This window comes from Pinus tabuliformis, chromosome 5_1 (genome assembly GCF_031772625.1).
Source record: "Pinus tabuliformis cultivar Carrire ecotype Pingquan chromosome 5_1, CPIR1, whole genome shotgun sequence".
In the NCBI taxonomy this organism is placed as follows: Eukaryota; Viridiplantae; Streptophyta; class Pinopsida; order Pinales; family Pinaceae; genus Pinus; species Pinus tabuliformis.
In genome coordinates this window covers 676,616,495-676,630,937 of record NC_142305.1, presented here as the reverse complement: position 1 = coordinate 676,630,937, position 14,443 = coordinate 676,616,495, and the positions used below count along the sequence as shown (strand labels likewise).

The following is a 14,443-nucleotide window of genomic DNA, read 5'->3' as shown; positions in this document are numbered from 1 at the left end:
GAGTCAAGTTGTTGTCCTTTTTATAGTGGTTTTTTCCTCTGTAATTAGGTTGAATTGTCTAGTTTAACGCTGACTTAGTGGAGGAGGCCTAAACGACCTATTTTACATAAAAATATACTTCTTTCTTGATTGACAAAGCCCAATAACGGTCTTTTACAATATGGCATGGACAACGACTCTTGACATAAACCCTGGAAGCCTTCAATGGAGGCTTTGACCTAAAAACCATTGACCCAAGCATGAAACCCATGCTTTAATAGTAAATTTCTTTTATAATAAACATTATTTTTCTTTCTTTTGATAAATACAATACATCATGACTCAAATACAACTATTAAGACTGACACTAGTTACATTCTTCAACACTCATGGACAAAGACAAGGAAGGAGAATAAATCAAACATATACAAGTAGGATGAGGAAACTCAAAGGTCAAGAGTATGCTTTCAAGAACATTAGGCAAGTAATGCTCAATATTCAGGACAACTTGCTCACCACTAACCCTTTCAACAAGAGGGGGACAAATAATTGCATGTTTTGCAAGAGTTGGACTATTAAAAATTCTAAGTTAAACACTTCATTATATCAAGGTTATTAATTATATCTACATCGTCAAAATCAACATCATAATTGAGATCACCTTTAAAGTAAAAACAATTCATATACCATTTAGATCTTTAGTTGAAGAGGTCAATAAGGCTTTCACTAGCAATGTCATCATATTGTTTATGGGATAAGGAGGAGTGCATTATTTCTTTTTCCAAATTAAGCCTTTCAAAGTTCTCATTGGATGGATCAAAATTTCACGATTATGACATTGGGTGTCATGAATTATTTTCTCAACTTCATGTGGATAGAAAGAAAAAAAATTATCATTTTCATATTCCAAGTTCTTATCCAAATATTTTTCATAAGGTTGCCCCACGTTGGATACTTGACTTTCTACTTTATCCATATGGTCATTATTAAAATTTTACTCATCAGAAAGTGATTCTTCGTTAAAGTCCTTAATAGATGGTTGGTCTTTTCCAATATATCCCTGATATTTGGAGTTATCAATTGATTCTTCGTCATGAGTTTTCTTCATATCTTTTTTCCTCAATTATGTTCAAAAGGGTATTGTTTTAGTCTATCTTATTGCTTATTTCAACTCCTTATTTCAACTCCTAGATCATGTGAATGAAACTCAGGGAACAAAGCATCAATCTCCTTTTTATATCTTGAAAATCTTCTACCCAATCATCTAAATGTTTTTCTATAAGATCCTCTTCATAAGTTTGATCTTCAATATTTTCAAGGGGGTCACAAGATAATCCTTCATCCATATCCAAGAGGTGGTTCTTTTGTTTCAATGTTATGTGTCATGGATGTGTCTCCTTATTTTCTAGCTGCATCCATACTTAAGGCTTCCAAATATGACATTGCAAGTCTATATGGTGTTGGAGAATAACAATTGTCAGCCAAATCTTCTTCATGAACACCATGAAGACTCACTTCATATTCTTTATTTCCCACAATAGACAAAGTAAAGGTTTGTCATTTCTAACCCAAGCCTTTGTCCAACCACATAAAGAGAAAAATAAAAACATGATTAAGATGTCCTCATGTCCTATTCCAAGTTTCTGAACATATTCCAAAAATGACAAGATGCATTGTATAGTATGTAAGGGTTCATTGTCAAATTTTGGAACATTTTCTTTCCTTTTTGCTATGATCAAAGCAAGGAAAAATACCATGGAAATCTTGAGGTGTAATTTCAACAAACTATAACCAAAAGTGGAGTCACCAAGGTGAGTAATCGAAATTACAACAATGATGTTGGATTCACCCTACAAGCAAACTAAACATTATAATCTTTAAGTGAATTGGTCGTCTTCCCTTAAATAGAGTTACCAAGTGAGGTAGTTTAACCAATCTTCTAAATCGTACTCACCAAATTTTGTTGAAGCCAAACATTGAATAAATATGAAATGGGCTTTATCCCTATCAACAACACCAAAATGTTTTGACTCAAGCTCTTACCTAAAGGTAAAATTTCTAATCCTAGTAAGAGAGCCAAGGGGAAACTGTTAAGAAAGCCACCCATTGTCACCTTGGCCACCTATCCTCTTCCTTTAAGGTTAAGAATGGGGCTTCCTAACATAAGGAAGGTTTCTTATACACCAAACTAGCCAAGTCAAGTTGAAGGAAGGGTGAGATCATCTAGCCAGGCCTGACTAAGACAATTTTGTACTTGCTCTAAAAAAGAAGCTACGTTGGTGTAGGTGCCAAACACCAATATGATAAAGTTCGAAAGATATTCAATTTTGATCAATGACTTAAAAGAAATTAGTGGGTCTATCCTAAGTTTTTACTAGTAGAGATTCGAGCCTAACATTGAGCTCCCCAGACCTATCAAATTTCCCTTGACTTAGATATCTCATCTTAAGCTAATTCCTTAATATGTCGCTAATTCATATTTCTTCTCCTTTAATATCTCCAAAGATATTCTTGATTATTCTCCTAGCCTTTCACTACCATGTCGTAAGGTCCTTGTTACAATTTATTCCTCTATGGCTCCTCTTCTTGAACTTTCCGTCTCTAGTGATTCAATCTCATTAGAGTTTACTTTCCTTTGTATGCATGCATACAACTCCTCATCTGCATGCATCCTCCAATACTCTTCTCATATGCATGCATACAACTCCTCATCTGCATGCATCCTCCAATACTCTTCTCATATGCATGACTACTCTCCAAAGGGATCTTCATAAACTGTGGAGGTTGATCTTGCACCATTAAGACCAGTGTCGACTATACTTGATATGGGGAACTTATATTTGATCTTGATGTAAATATTATAACTAAATTTACATGGAAAATTGGATGTGTCTAATAGTTATATATAAAAGTGGTTATTGTTTTTAAAATTTGCAATTTTCAAAGAATTTATCTCCAAAAGCAACAAATTTGTAATGCTCTCTTTCCTCTTTGGAAAATTTGAAGCCAACAACATCATTATCAAATTGTAAAATGTAAACAATACTTCTCACTTCTCATTATTCCAAAGGATAGAAATATGACATGTTTACAAACTTTTCCAAAACTTAGAAATATTGCATAACATACTACAAACTATGAGACATATGCAATGGCAAACATGGTAGTTTATCTCCAAGATGACTATCTTTAGCTATATGATCATTGCGCAAAGAGGCGCTCAATCCAATGTCTTGTAAACATTTTGATTCTATCAAAAAAAAATAAAAATAACCCTATGTTAAAATAAAATAACTTTGAACTAAAATATAAAAATAAAAATCGCACATTATTGTTATTATTTTTTGTTGTGTAGTTAAAGTAAACTTGACTTGGTCAAGTTATTAATGGTTTTTGAGCTCCAAGTTTATGAGAACCCATGGTATTCATGTAGAATATAAGTTATTTAAAGGGGGAATTAACCTAGCCTAGATCCATCATTTTTTAGCTCCAAGTTTATGAGAACCCATGGTATTGACCCATAGTATTCATGTAAAATATAAGTTATTTAAAGGGGGAATTAAACCAGCCTAAATCCATCTTAACTCTAGATATCCTAATCTACAAAATTCAGAAAAATATCAAACCTGTTGAGATACACAAAGTGAAAATTAACGCCTCTCAACACTTAGTAGATCAAACTTAAAATACATACTTAAAATATAAGGTGGTAATAATTAAGTCTAACTCCATTTCCCTGATCCTATTGACATTGCTTTCTTTCACTTAGGTTCTTCGTAGGAACCAATGAATGTCATTTATTACTTGAACGTGTCTTCAAGCATATGGAGTTAAGTGGTCCTCAAAGTAGATTAAGTAGATTTGGTATGTTGTTGGTGAAACAGCACACCAATCTCCGCGAATACTTTTATAAATATTCTTTTTGGTTCCTAACGAAGGATTCCGTACATAGTAACACATGTTACCAATGACTTTAGTTAAAGTAATTAACAACGGTTGACGTTACCCAGCTTTAGCATTAACCGCGGTTGGCCAACCATGATTGACCTGCAAGAAAGAGATAGAGGTGACGATTGTACTATAAAGGAAGGACTCGAGGCACCTGCATCCAAGAGACATGTCAGACCTCCAAACCGTTTTTTATTTTACGTGATTTCCATGCTCTCTGAAGCCCACATATGGCCCGGGATTTACAGAATATTCAGTCCACCAAATAGTTGCAGTAATAAACACATGGGAGTAAAGGATTGAGTATATAGCATTTGCAGAAGAATAAAGCCAAGACAAGTCCTCAACTCCGGAAAATATTCTGTAAGCTGAGAAGCTATGGAAATGGCTTGGACTGGTTTGTTGGACGAGAATTTTTCTTCGTTCAGAGCCATGCTTGATCAAGGTGGAGGAGAGTATGATTTTTATTCCACAATGGATGCCAATGGAGGGACACTGGAGGCCCTTTTGGGCTCTGCTCTCATGTGCCCAGATGGTTCTGTGTTGAGTAATATGGGTGGAAGCATTGACACTTTTCATGACCTGGGTCGCTATGTAACCACCAGTGCTGATACACTTGAAGGTCCAGAGGGCTCCGACGAGTTGGGCTTGTTGCAGGGACAAGCTGGGATTGAGTCTGGATTCCACAAAAGTGGAGGGGTTGAGAAGCCAAATGGTGTAGTTGGTGAAAGAGATGGTGATTCTGCTGCGGCTGCTAATAATAGTAAAAGTAATAGTAATAGTAATAATAACAATAATGGGTATGCTAATGCTGCAAGTGTTGGTAGAGGAAGGAAGAATGGGTTGCCTGCTAAGAATCTTATGGCAGAGAGGAGGCGGAGGAAGAAGGTCAATGATCGCCTGTTAAAGCTTCGTTCTGTGGTGCCCAACGTCTCCAAGGTGATCTCTATTCCTTTCCTCTGTTCCCTCTGCTTCTTTTCCTGTTCTGTTTTCTATGTTGTATTTGTCAGAACTCTGGTTTCTATGTATAATTTGTCGGAACTCTGGAGTTTGATACACTTCACACTAGAAGATAAATTAAGATGAGTGAAGTCAGAGTCACAGTATATTCTTATTGAGTTTTGTCAAGGATTCTGTAGAGATTCAGGGCCTAATTTGCCTGGCATTTTCTGTTATGTTATGAGGTGGTTGGAGGTTGTTATTGTAAAAATTCAGTTAGTCACTTTGGAGTCGTTTTGTTTGCCAGATGGGTTCAGCCAAGCTGGGCATCACTGGTATTTTTGCAGAGCTTTTAATGACCAACTTGAGTATAATGTCTTCCCAGAGATATCCTTAACTATTCCGAGAAAAGCAATTTACATTCTGTATCCAGAAGATATTTTTAGTCTTGGTTTCAGTTTTTCCATCCGTATTGTATTTATGGAACTCTTGACTGCTTGTTCAAGCGTTTATGTGATCTAATAAAATGCTGATTATGATAATTTGGACTGACTCTCATTTCTTAGTAAAGCATGGCTTTACTGTGAATAATCTTACATTCTTTTTTTGGATGATTGTTCTCCAATTTTGCATATGGGTTCATAGTGCCAGATTGATGGAGTATGGTAAAATTGGGCTTCTTTGTAACGTGGGTGCATAGAAATTTTAAAATTGGGCTTCTTTGTAACGTGGGTGCATAGAAATTTTACTTATAAATCTCAGACCCTAAGTATGGTTGAGAAACATGGGTGCCTAAGGGGGTTAAACTTAGGCCCTGAGTTTCTGTAGATTAAAAAGGCTAACCAAAGGGGTGGGAGGAGGGGCTTGCTACCGCAGATAGGCACAACATATTTGGGTTTATTCTTCATAGTTTCGACATATATTTGGGGAAAGTTTATTACTTTATGAGTCGTATTTGATTGTTTGCTGTGATATGGCTCATTAGTTATAACTGACCTTAAATATTGTTTTGCTTGGCATTTCCTAATAGCAGATGGACAGGGCCTCAATATGGGGGATGCTGTTGAGTACCTGAAGGAACTGCTACAGCGTATTAATGATCTTCATACTGAGCTTATGGTTGGCTCCGCAAACTCCAACCCATCCGTACCCACACTGCCAGATTTTCCCTACAGAATGAGCCAAGAGTCTCAAGTTTCGCTGCTAAATCCAGAACTAGAACCAACAACGGTAAGAGCACCATCATGATCAGTCCATCAATTAAAAAAAACAGAATCATACTGATATCCACATGTGACCCAAAGAGTTCTAATACATCATGTGACATGTACAGTGCTCAAGGCATCTGTAAACTGAGCAGAAGATACAAAAAAGTCACAAAATTACAAAAATACATCTGCCCAAGATATTTCTGTTACCGAGTGGCTTACAGCTGTCCATGATTATCTTACCTGGCCTAGCACTATAAAATCCTCCAATTTCTCCCCCAAGAATGTCATATGCAGAAGTGTGTGGAGGCATGGGATTTTCTTGTGTAAATCTGTGGAGCAGTCAAAAAACTCCCAATGGGGAGGATGCACTTCTCCTATCATACAAGGCCGAACTTCTGTCATCTCAGAGAAACTGTCGGTGATGATGCAATTCTCCTATCATTCAAGGCCGAACTTCTGTCATCTCAAGGAAACTGTTTGCTTCAACTTTGTAGACTATTGACCTGGGTCCCCTTCAGTGACACATTTAGAAGAAAGAAGGTGAAATGTCAAAAGAAAATATTCTACACTGCTTACTGAGCAAGAACCCACATTCTTCTAGTTTGGAGTGGGTTTTTGAAGGTTCATTGAATATTTCTTCACCACTGTTTTTGTCTTCCAGACTGAAATTTCACCAGTGTCAATCAGCAAGTTCAAGTTTTTCATTTCACCCTTCACAAACTTTTATAAATATTATATTGTTTATCACATTGGAATGTCACAGTTGCCAACCAATCTCTTTCTGTTTTCAAGCTTCATGGCTTCTCTGTCATTGGTAGTTTCTTTGTGAGCTCTTTTAGGTAGCCATCTAATCAATGGTGATTGGTTGAAAAAGAGAACCCCTATTGATATCCTCTCCCTCGAAATGCAGGTGGAGGTAAGCAGAAGAGAAGGGAAGGCCCTAAACATTCACATGTTCTGTTCCAAAAAGTCAGGATTGCTTCTATCCACAATCAAGGCTCTGGATGGGCTTGGTCTTGATGTTAAGCAAGCAATCATAAGCTGCCTCAATGGATTTGCACTAGATGTATTTCGAGCAGAGGTAATGTAATGTTTGAATTGATTACCCATTAAACTTCAATAGCTCCTGGTCTAACTTTGTTGTTTTGCACATTGTGATCAGCAATCCACTGGGGAAGATGCTACAGCAGAGGAGATCAAAGCATTGCTGCTGCAGACTGCAGACAATCAAGATGGACTGTAGTAAACATAACTTACTACACATCTTCAAATGCCCCTACTAAAAACCATAATATCATTTCAGTCAGAATTCAGAACAGAACACATTGAATTCCCATGGTGGGAGCCCTCTCTCCACAGGGCTTCTGATATAGAAGATGAAGCAGAGTTACATTACATATTAGGCTGATAATACTCTGAGAACCTGTGACAGGGGTTAGCTGAAACAGCCTTGAAGCTATCCACATATCAAGTTGTTCAGAGTATGTTAGTATTAGTCATGTCATAGCAATCTGAATTATTAACCTTCTGTGTACTCATGTGAAGGCCAGCATTTTGGCAGTTTGTTTCAGAGTTTCATGGTGAAATTCATTTGGATAGAGTTGGCCTTGGATGATAGCTCATCGAGCAGATGCCTGCGTTGTACACGTACGTTCGGTTTCTGATAAATATATACAGTGCGCTCGTGAATCATCTCACTTATGTTTTGTTTCCTTGAACAATTTTGGTGCACTCGTGAATCATCATGGTTGGTGTCGGGTCTTTGTGAAAAAAAATGAACAATTTAACACTAATGATTTTCACAAGAGTTTTGAGTAAACGGCAAGCAATGCAAGATAAGGAAATATGTTCAAATTAAACTCCTGCGTTGGATGCATCTGGATTCATCGGTACCATATTTGGATCATGAACTTATGCTAGTATTTAAATTATTATGTATTTGTGAGTTTTCAAAAAAGTTACAGTAAAAAAGGATTCGTCAATACCATATCTGGATCATGCTAGTATTTAAATTACTATGTATTTGTGAATTTTCAAGAGATTGCAGTAAAATGTTTTTCTTCTTTAAATTTTTTGGTTTAAAATTTCATAGTTGCAACCATTTTATAAAGTGCAGTGTAAATTATTTGATTTATGTAAAATTTAAATTATTTAAGTTTTTTTATCAATTATTTGATTTATGTAAAATTTAAATTATTTAAGTTTTTTTTTTTTTTTTTTTTTTTTGTCAATTATTGAAGGTGAATAGTTATAATAAATCAACTTGCATTTATGGATAGCTGCAGCTTTCCTCGCTGTTGATTTGACATTTAAATAATGATAAATTTTCTTTATTATGAATTTCCTCACCAAAAAAGGTTAAATATAAATCACATCTATTTTCTTTCAAAGGTTTAAATATAAAACACATCTATTTTTATGGATAGCTGCTGCTTTCCTCACTGTGGATTTGATATTTAAATAATGATAATTTTTTTTTAATTATGAATTTTCTCACCGCTGAAAAAAAGTTAAATATGAAACACACCTATTTTTTATTAAAATTCATTTTATATTTATTTAATCTAACAATATTTTAATAAAAATGTATATTTTTATTTAAAATTCATTTCATATTTATTTATTATAACAATTTTTTAACTGGATTTATTTTAATTCAGTTATTGAAGATGAAATGTGAATTTGAATTTGAATTATCTATATATATAATATATATAATTATTAAAATAATAAATAAATAAAGATAATTTAATATATTTAAAATAAAATATTATATAATTATTAAAATAATAAAATTTGAAAGGTATTAAAGTTTTTTATTTACAAAATTGTTTTAATATAAAAATGTTGATTTAGTGTATGCTTATTATTGCACGTAGTATATTTAGTATAGAGTAAGGGAGAGAGAGAGGGAGAGAAGGGAAAGAGAGAGAAAGTGAGAGGAAGAGGGAGGGAGAGAGATAGATAGAGTGTGTATGTTTGGGGGTGAAATAGAGAGAGGTAATAAAAATATAGATATTATATAATATTATGTAACCAGCGTAGAGCCATATTAACTCTGGATCTATCAAGCGCCTCGAGGGATCAAAGCTCTCGAGGTGCAAACCTTTTCTCAAGTTTTGCACTAAAAAAAGAGGCTTGTGCCTTGGGATATTTGATCCCTCTTAGCGCTTAATAGATCTAAGGTTAAGATAGATTTATGTTGGTTTATGATCTTATATAATAACTTATTACAACAATATATAAATTTATTATAATGATATATTTTTATATTTAAATCGTTTTATATAAAAATATGTATTATAGGATGTTAAATTCAAGTGGATCATTCAATATTTAAGGGTTGATATTGATCTAGGTTAATTTAATTAAAAAATTAATAAAAATGTAGATTTTAAAATTATAGTTTATTTCATATTTATTTATGATATCAACCTTTTAGTAAAATGCATATTTCTATATTTTTAAATTGATTTCATATTCATTTATGTTTTGGATGAAGTGTGTAATTTGAATCTTCATTTTTATGATAATTTTGAAATAGAAATAATTTAAGAGGGATATATATATAAGTAGGGTTATTTCTGGTAGTTGGGAAAACGGGCTATTATCTTTTCCATATAAGTTTAAATTCTCATTCAAGTGGGGTTATTTCTAGTAGTTAGGCAAAAGGGCTATTATCTTCCCCACCCAAGTTTAAATCCCCTCTAGTGACATGATGAGCTATAATGTCTTGATAAATATTGCTGCAATAGTTTCGTGTCTATGAATATTAAAGTATTGGTTTTGAGCCTTGTGAACTCTTAAGTATCCCTATGGGCTAGCCTGGTACTAGTGACTTCACTATAGTTGGGATGAGAGAGATTGATTTCTTTCTTGGGATATATATATATATAATTGTTCAAATGATAAAGATTTAGAAGATGTATTTTTTACACTAAATTCGTTTTGACTTATAAGCTTATTTTAAAATGATGATGTTGAAATTAATGTGAAGATGTTTAAAATATTATTCTTCCTTCATTGCATATAAAAGATTTAGTAATATTTTTTTAGTGGATTGTATTTAGTATATGATCACCATCTTTGTGACATTGCATGATGATTTATTATAATGCTATATGTTTATGTTGGAATTTCTTTACATTAATACTCCCCTTTTATTATAATTGTGTATGGGCACATCATGAATCACAATTGTGACAAAAAACATGTTTAAGGCATTATGTCTAATGACATCATTCCCATCAAAAGATTTTCCAATTTATAGGTTAGCTCTATAGTGCAAGACTTGACCTTGAAGTATGATTAATGCACTTACATTGTCAATAGTTTTGTTTCCCTAACCACAATCTTTGATAATTCAAAATCCATATTTACAATGGAAGTCATGATTAATGTGTGGTTGTTATTTATGTGATGTTGCATACTATATGTTTGAGTCTCTTATGCCTACATTGATATGCTAGCATCCTCCTTCATTATATCATTATGGGTGGTTTCAATATCTATTTTATTAAGTTATATATACATATCAGATATTAGTTATTTTACTACAATGATATACATTACATCCTTATATGGTTCAATGTTCCCTTATAACTATGTGGGGTGTTGGGTTGTGTGTTTTGAATAATCGTAGATGCATAATAGTTGTGAGATAGAGATAATTTACAAATAATGACCTACACTAAAATATTTTCCAATTCGGAAGTTGACATTGGAATGCAATTTTTTGAATTGGTGTGGCATTGTCTTCCATCATCCCTTGTGGATCTTCTCTAGCTTGTGGCTGTTTTCTATGTGATGTTGCATATTATAGTATCCCTATATATTTTAAACTTTAAATTGTTTAGAGTATAGCACTCATTGCATTGAGAGGTGCAATTTATAATTTATAGTTCCACATGAGGAACATCTGTAATGTATCATAAAGCTAATATCAATATATATGATTCAATTATTCAAAATATAAGGTGACATTCATTCAACGAACAATTCATTCAATATAATGATTGTAAGATGTGTGATTCATAGTAAGGAGGGTATAGGGACATGTTCTCTCATGGTAATGAGGGTGGCCTGACTTTGCTACCTTTGATAGTATAATAGCTTTCTAGCTTGGGCTTGTTGGCTATTTGGACCTCATCCAACCTCCTCCGGTATTCTCCTAAATGATCTTAATTTGATAAAAGCGTTACACCCTTAGAAATTTGATCATTCATAATATTTAATAAATCTAAAGATATAATATATTATGATAGTTAATACATTATTATTTCTATAGTTAATACATATTCATATTAACATCACATTTATTAAGTATTAAAAAATGAAAGAACCTTGCATATTACTTTTACTCTATTTATAAATAATAAAATTAAAAGAAATTTATTTTTAGTTTAATAATTTGTAATTAATATATTCAAAATTAACTATTTATCATTTTAATTTCTTAATTTCATATAAATTATCATACATTAATTTATATTATTATAATTTTCATCCTTTGATGCGAATAAATTAATTGATAAATAAATGGAATGTGATTAAATGTTCTTCAAATTTTTACATTTGAACGGAGTGGAAATGAAAGTGCCAAATTTATTTTGATTTAATAAATTAAAGAGATCATGAAGTAGGACTTGGCTTTTTATCTTTAACTCTCTTTGCATCATAAATTTTATAAATTTAATCATTTGAACACATTTTTGAGTTAGTCTAATAACTAATTTTATTATGAAGATCATGGATATTAGCTATCATTTTAGTAATGTTTATCTTTATTTTCAAAATTATAATGTAGAAAATAATTTCATTAACCAAATTAATATTGATAATTTTTTGATAGTGTTTCAATTTTTTTTCATTAACAATTTCATTATCATGCTAGTTTTATCTTTAAATTCCATATTATAAAGATTTAATAATATGGATATTATAACTTTGTTCGTTTGTTGTTTTATCTTTAAATTCCATATTATATTTAATAATATGGATATTATAACATATGGATAGTAAATTAGTACTTTATATTACCAAATATTCAGATATACATGGATGTAGCATCTATCCAACAAATGATTTCTCTACGTATCACTTGTGCTACTAAGGTTGCAGAAGACTATAACTTTCCTACTAACACCTTGGTCCCAAAACTAAGCCATACAACTGTATCCAAATTACAATAGTAAAAACAAAAGCCCATATTACTGGGTTGTCCAAAACATACATAACAAAAAAACTAAATATCTGACAAGAAGGAGAAATCATTCAGACTCAGAAGATGAGATGGGAGTTGGGACTCTGACTCTTGATCTTATAAGTTTTTTAGTGTTAGAGTTGCAATGTAAGTGACCCTCCAAATGGGTAAGCCTTGCATCCAATATATAAAGGTGGATCGTGTTGAAGAAAGTGTAACTAGGTTCGGTCTTCATGACATTGATTTTTGTAAACAAGAAAAATGAATTTATTATTATACCTTGTTGCATGGGTTTCATGAGCAAGAAGTTTATTTGTTTAGTAGTGGATCCCATTGAGATCCTTAGGATAAGTAAAAAAGTCAATGTCATGTCTTAAGAAGCTCTTCTTGAGCATGAGAAAAATATATGAGTCTATAGAAATGTCAAGTAGCCCTCCAAGACAAGCACAATCCTCCAAGAAAAAGTTTACTAGCAAAACAATGTGAAAGAAAGTCATGCCAGCCTCAAAGCATATATAGATGAAAAGTCAGCTCAAAAATAGAGACACATCGGTTCACCCTAACATGTTGGCCTAAATGGAGATGTGACAACTATATATACCCATCTAGGTTCACCACAAAAGCTCAGAAATCCTAGACAAGTCTGCAACTTCAAATGAGGGCATAATCTCGACATATCTCTGAGATCTTGGTGATCATTACAGGAATATCCTTGCATATATCTCATAAGTCTCGGCCTAGTTACAGGGTCACAGTGTCACAGTCCCGGCATAACTACAACAAACCTTGGTGAAAGGAGAACTTAGTTATAGTCTCGGTGAAAGTGCAGGAGAAGACACGGTCCTAGTCTCATGTTAAAAGAAGGGTATCAACGATACTATGTCTTGGCATAAACATCATTGTCTCACAGTCTTGATGTAGAGGATCTTTGTGATCAACCAGTCTCTGCATACCTTCTAAAAGCAATCATGATCCCAATTGTAATAATAGTCTTGGTGGTGGTCTAATGAGGATCTCGGTGCAACATATATTCTAGACATAATCATGTCCTCGACATAATTGCATTCATATTAGTCATGATCATAATAAAGATAAGGTCAAGATCTCAATGAAGGTTGTTGCAGTGATGAAGATCTCAATGAAGGAGTAGTCATGGTGCAACAGTGATCTAGCTGAAGGAGCAGTCATGGTACAACAATGATGATGGTCGAAGCAATGACAAAGAAGAGGATTGGTTTCTTGGCATTGGAGTGGCCTAGTAGGTCAAGGGTCATGGTCTTGGTATTTGTCAATTGGAATCTCTATAAAAATAATTTTGTGCGGGTTTTCCTTTCCAAGAGGGAGAGGTTTTGGCCCTGGCAGAAAGCCAAACATATTGTGTTCTTGTCTCTTAGTTTTGGTATCTATTTGATGAACTAAAGAAAACACACTCAAATAATAAGGAAAGATTGTACTAATAAGAAAACCTCTCAAATAGTTATCATGCTAAGAAGAATCACATTAACTCTAATTTCCCTAGATTCTTCAACATGGTATTAGAGCTAAGGTGTTGAAGTCAAAGGAAGGGCAACAAAAGAGACATATAAGGATCAGTCTTCAAGAAGGGCATCAAAACAAGTTTAAGGGTTTTAGGATCAAATCTACAACAGCAAGGTAACTCCACATCAAGAAATTTTGTCTCCACATCACCATCATCAAAAGACCACCAAGACTCTCATCACGATATCTACAAAGCTATGAAACTCAAAGGACCTCAAAATAAAGATCTCATCATCTTGGAAAATATTGAAGCAATCCCAACCCACTCTACAAAAGAAGGAAAAACATATTGAAGGCAAGAAGGCATTGATATAATCAAGCAAGGATCATTTCCTTATCTGAGAAGAAGATCATCCAAGGAAGCAACAAATCATCCCTATCAAAAGGAGCAAACTTTTCTATTAAGAAAAGGCTTTCTCATTCGAACGAAGATCATTCAATAAGAAGCCATCATATATCTTCTTCAACCATCATCAAAGAAATCAAGGTGAAGATTTCATCTTCACATGACAAGTAAGTATCTTTTCAATTTATAAATTTGGTTAAATTACTTTATGAATTGCAAGGACATCTGTAGGTTGATGGGTCATCAAGAATCTTTACATGGAGAAGAAGGATAGTCATA

At 33.3% G+C, this 14,443-nt stretch overlaps 1 pseudogene across 1 annotated transcript; it reads left to right on the top strand.

Annotated features, from left to right (window-relative positions):
* Positions 1-4,099: 4,099 nt before the first annotated feature.
* Positions 4,100-7,769, top strand: LOC149166753 (transcription factor SCREAM2-like; annotated as a pseudogene). The gene is made up of 4 exons (XR_016260474.1): positions 4,100-4,866; positions 5,900-6,096; positions 6,988-7,158; positions 7,240-7,769. The product of XR_016260474.1 is annotated as a transcription factor SCREAM2-like (transcript).
* Positions 7,770-14,443: the final 6,674 nt, after the last annotated feature.